Raw genomic sequence first — 6,060 nt, 5'->3', positions numbered from 1 at the left:
GGCATAATCCTCCCTGAAAGCTTGGAAGGCTCTGGGAAATACACAGGTGCAGTTCCCCCTGAAAGCCTTGTAGGCTCTGGGAAATACACAGGCACACTTCACCCTCACAGCCTTGCAGGCTCTTGGAAGCATTCAGTTTTCCCCCTTCCTTCCCTTCAGCACAGATACTAGCACCTTATGGGCAATACAGTGAAAACAAATGTTAATACTCTCCTGAGTTATGGGCAGTGAGCAGACAAACTAATTTCAACATTATGAGAGTTCTCAATAAGAGACTAAAAGCTTATGAGCCATGGCTTTCTCTTGTCAGTAGGACTCTAAGAATGAATTGGGGACAAAGGAGATAAGAATGACTTTAAATATGGATAGTTGAACTGATACAGTAGGTGATCTGAGAAACATTTACTAAAGTTCCGGATGACAGTATGAAGCCTTGAGAAGCTGCTATAGTGGATGAGGGTGATCTGGAGGAGTGCTGAAACAAACTAGATTGATGAAGCATGAGCTTTGGATGGTGAAAGAGTCATGTAAAAATTTAGAAGTTACATACAATGTGAGCCTCTTTTCTCTGTTCCAGGAAGCAAGTGCTCATATATATGTTGACCTATGAATTTTATAGACTTATCCAAGCTATGTTGATCTATGAATTTTATAGACTTATCCAAGCATTATCTATGAATTCACATATATAGTCATATGAAATTTTTATTATTATATCCTTGGTTTCTTAGTAACCCTTTATCGTTTCACTTTTAAGCATATACCTGAAAGGATAATGATAGATATCACATTTAAAGAAAGGTCCTTTTCAATCCTCATACATTCTACACTCACCTCTCCCTCAACTTGTACTTGGCCTCCTGATGAACTTATCAAAGACAGGAGAACTACTGGAAGGACAGAATGAAGGTTGGGACCTGGCCTGATGGAAACCAGGAAGTATAGCCAGACAGTTTTGAATAAGGTGTTGCTATTCAACTGGGCCAATGAGGGGCCAGGTCTAGATGCACTATCTGGAAGGCACTGCCTCAGTAGCACTCCTAGAGACACAAAGGAAACAAAAAACTTTGAGGGAATTATGCTCCACAATGCACAATTTCATGAGCCCCAACTTCTCCTGCTTCCCATGGAGTCAACATCTGAAACTAATGAGCCCAGGTTAGCTCTGGTTTTGGAAGAGCATCTGTCTATCATTTAGCTGTTTGTCGCTGTACTTTGCTTCAAGATTCTGAAGGCTGGGCTACCAGAATATTGCAGGCCTACTGGTGCATGTGTGCATGTGTGTGCATTAAAGTTGATCTCATGGATACACTGGGGACATAATTTAATCCTTGGATGTTAGGTTGATGAATTATTTCCTTAAAGCTGGTGTTTGCCAAGTATCTTCACTGTAAGTTATTGCTTTTTCCTTTGCATAGTGATTTTGGGGAGACAGAGCATTATACAGCTCACCCACAAATGAGGCATGCAAGGTATCAAGCTTCTGGAAGGGGAACATCTATGAGTTTTATTAGATTTCTTCAGGAAGACATGTTTGTTTCACAGTTATTCAATTATTTATAACAAAATGAACTCAATATTTTTGAATTTGGGGTAATAATTCAGTTACGTATTTTATACTCAAATTATTATAGCTCTGACTGTTCAGGCACCTTTCAGGCTATTGTATCCCTTTCAGGAGTCTGCATGCTTCATTTTTAAGTATTTTTCCTTTCTGACATTATGAGATGCTACAGAGTTTTCCAGTCCTCAATCATTAGATCAGCATTTCCAAGCAGATTTGATTCCTGTCATTAGAGACTGGTATTGCAAAGATCTGAGTATTGGCTGTGCCCCTCACCAGGGAGGGCTCACTGTCTCTATGACTTTGTGGAGACAGAGCTGAGAAAGATTAAGTATGTGGACATTCATATGCAGATGTACACACATGTAATCTATCCTATTTATCATCTATCCATATGTATCTATCTATCATCTATTGATCTAATTTATCCATAATCTATCATCCATCTATCAAATCTATTTATTATCTATCTAATCTATCATCTATATATCTAATCTAGCATCTATCTGTTTGCTTGTCTATTTATGTATCATCTACATGCATATGAATTCCACCTGATAACTTTCACTTTATTTAAGTATCACAGGGCTCAATTCAATGTTCCTCTTGCTGATCCCTGTCTTCTTTTGACAGTGAGGACTTGTCTCCCACTCTCTGCCCTCGATTAATACATTTGTTCAGTCCCAGGATACATATTAAAGAGCTTCAGAATTATTGAGCCATACTTCCCATGAGAACTGTTAACAAGTAAAGTACAGTAATGACATGCAATTTCTTTTGTCTTTAACCTTATAGTTTTAGTAAAATCACTGTTCTCCAACGTTATTTAGGCCAATTCTGCTTTTCTCTATGCTCTTCAGTGAGGTTATGAGTTGGTTTGGGTCAAGTCACCTATACAGTAGGTACAAGATGGATTTAGGCTCTGTTGTGACTGATTCTTTGGCTTTCACTGCTCAGATAGGTCTATTATGGCTCTCTCCTATATTTCAGTAGAGAAGCCTCTCTTGACAGTATAAAATGGTGGCAGAGATGGAGGCAAATATCCTCTTCCCAGTTCTCTCTCTGCTAATGTTACCTAGGGCATTCAATACAATCTTTCTATAAACTCGATTTCATTTGTCTCACAGTCATCAGAAGTGGCATGGCTATCTCTTCCTAGGGCTTTGAAGACTATTGCTCTGTCACACTCTTAGGAGTTTTTTAGTTGGCCCTGTCTTGTTTTCATCAGGTGTTTCCTCCAGTTGGTATTACTCTTGAAGGAATATAATTACTTCCCTCACCTAAAAGTAGGTCTTGTAACTAAAGACACCTTCTAAGACTTTAAAAGTAAACATGAATAGAAGGTGTATTGCCAGATGTTTAAGTTAAAGAAAGCTGAATAGTAAGAAACTTGCACTATGGTTTTCATCAAAGATACATAACAATAACATCTAATACATTTAACAACAACAACAACAAAAACAGAATTTATAGTGAAATAATTAATGGGATAGAATAAATGATGAAGCTATAAACATAAACTAAATACACAATAACAAAAAAGAATGTATGGCAAGATTTGTGTTAATAGAGACTCCTTAGATTTGTTTTGAGAACTGGTCTTACTATATAGCTCAGGTTGGCTTCAAACTTGTGGCAATCCTCCTGCATCAGCCTACTGAGTTCTGGGATGACAGGCATCTGCTGTCACAACCAGCTTATTGGTGTTTTAATGAAAGAGGTTAAGAGGCTTTCACATTCCTGATTGTGTCTCCATCCCTTCTGCCATTTTTGGCACCATGATTGAGAAATGGGTCTTCATCAGACATTGAGTTGACAAGGACCATGTGATCTTGACCACCCAAGCCTTCAGAACAGAAAACACACTTATTATTTACAAATTTCCCCATCCCAGGAACTTTGTGGGGTTACATAAAAGGAAGAGACTGGGGGAAACAGGTATCCAGCAATGACTGGCACAAGGCCAAGCACTCTTGACTTTGCCACACCCTGCCATTGCTACAGCAGCTGGTAAGTGGTGGGCTCCATTTGAAAGTGTCACCACCAGAAGCGTGCTTAAGAAGGAATTTTTATTTTTCTGGAGCCATTGCTCCAGTTGTGGTATTTCCCCCAAATGGTTTATAGTTTGCCTGTGTGGATCAGCTTCCTACATTCAAGGGCCCAGTCCCAGCCTGTCTAAAGCAGCCAACCCAGAGAAGGGCAAATGCTGCTGGTAGAATGTACATTTCTAAAAAAAAAAATGTACATTTCTGTGAAACTGACTTCAGGCATCCATCCATTGACATTGCCATATCTCTGCTTGACCTATATTGATGTTTGAGTTCACCATTATTGACCTTCACATATTTCTGTCCTTTTAAGTTTGACAGATAGCTTGGTTACTCAATCTGTCTCTGAACTCTTTTACTTTGTTCCGGTGTGGAGAAAGAAAAAATATTTTCTTCTATAAACACCAAAGATCCAAAGATAAAATGCCTTTGATGAAGGAAAACACCTTTTTTTTTCCATTTTGATTTTCGTTTGAGCAAAACAGGTTGACAGAAAATATGATCAGTAAAGCATTCCCCTTTAGAGCTGCATCTAGATCAGCTCAAACTAAACAGAAGAGGGAGACTAAAACCAATTAAGGGGACAGATATGAGACATCTGGTCTAGATGTGAAGAGACCAAGGAAGAAACCAGCAGAGAAGACTTGGGCACACTTGCCTTGAGCAGTCTGATGGTGATTACACATCATCACACAGCACAAAGGTCTTTCCATATTGACTTTTAGTTCCTATGCTAGGGGTTCTGTGAAAAGGTGTGGGGAAGTCCTCATATGTAGGTTCAAGGAAGATGCATGGGATAAATAAAGGGGATTTAGCAGCATCAGGGAACAGGGAAGAAAATGTGAAGGCAAAGTGTGGGCTACCCTCTTACTCCTTGAGTTCTCAGAAATATGGAGACTTTACTGGTCATGAGCCTGTTTCCCCCCCCCCCCCACTGATTACGTGAGTATGGGATAACTGTACCTAAATCTTCAGAGTAAAGATGGCCATAGTGGCCTGGAGTACTACTTACAAGTTGAGTACATCTGCTTTGCAGGATTCATTTTCAAATCTGGAGATGACATCCTCTCAAGATACTTGGTAGCATGCACTTCTCACATATGTTCTTGTGCCTGTGGAGACCTAGCATTACACAAAATAATACATGAACATTTCAATATGCAGAAGAGCAGCAGAGGTGTGCCGTTCTCTTTTGTTAATGAGTGAGGACCACTGACTACAATTTGAGTCAGTGACATTAGATTTCTATTTGTAAATATTATGCCATGTTTCAGATGTTGTGCTAAACGTGGTAAATAGAGGAAGTTAACCATCTAGGAAGAGATTGATGACTCATAAAAGACTATGATTTAAGGTTAAGTGTGAAGTTCCATGATAAAACAATCTAAAGGGTGTTAGAAGTTGTCAGTGAAGGACCTTCTTTAGTAAGAGAACATACATAGCTCTCTACAGCTCACAGAAAATTATGTGATCTATACCTTGAAGGATGGTGGTAGTTTATTAAAACATTGATGGGTAAGACACTAGAAGTATAAGAACTATGCACACACACACACACACACACACACACACACCAAAATTGCATCCCAAAAGAGTCATTTTTGTGTGGCCTAGCTGTACTTTCTAACACAAATGCCAGTACTAAACATTGTAATTTTTATCCTCACCTTTTAAGAAATGTTTGTAGCTGTCCAGCATTTAGAATACATTATCCCACCTCCTGATGAAACAAACTTGAGGGGAAGAGTTATTATTATGACATAAATGATAAAATCCAGAATCATTCATATTCAATTATTTGCTGAATGCTGCATGGCTAATAATTGGCACAGCCAAGATTAGAATCTTTTTGATGGCAAAGTTCAGTTTGCCAGGCCATATTGCACCTAGGAAGATTCACGGATTTATGACAAAGTAAACAGGACAAGAATTGGAGCAACAGAGAAGTGTTTGCTGTGAACTCTGTACTCAGGACTAGGTTTTAAGCAATGGCACACCAGGGTTTAGCACTGTTTGCGGTCAGCATACAAACCATGGTTCAAAGCTCCTCTTTATCTTTTCTTGCAGCATTTGCTGTCTGTCTCAGGATTTGCTTTTCCCAACAGTTTCTCACCCACTCCCACAACTTCAGTAACCCTCTGTGAGCTGGAGATATTTCAGTGTCCTTCCCCTCCATGTAGTTCTGGGGATAGGAGGCAATATGCCAACGTCCACTGTCAAATTCTTCAATCTGCAAACCAGTGTGTTGTGTGCCCAGGACAGTTCTGACAGTGAAAAGTGAGCTTGGATTATACTAAGTCATCAAGCACTATCCAGATACATTTGGGTAAACCAATCTCTTATCTCTCCCCTCCTGCTTTTCTCTCTCCTTTTCCCTCTCTCTCTCTGAGACTCAGTGTATGCGAGCTTTTGTTTTCCTATCAGCAATACTTTCTTTCATTCATGAGG

Source organism: Phodopus roborovskii, unplaced genomic scaffold, assembly GCF_943737965.1.
Source record: "Phodopus roborovskii unplaced genomic scaffold, PHOROB, whole genome shotgun sequence".
NCBI classification, from domain to species: domain Eukaryota; kingdom Metazoa; phylum Chordata; class Mammalia; order Rodentia; family Cricetidae; genus Phodopus; species Phodopus roborovskii.
Note: the sequence above shows the minus strand (reverse complement) of the source record.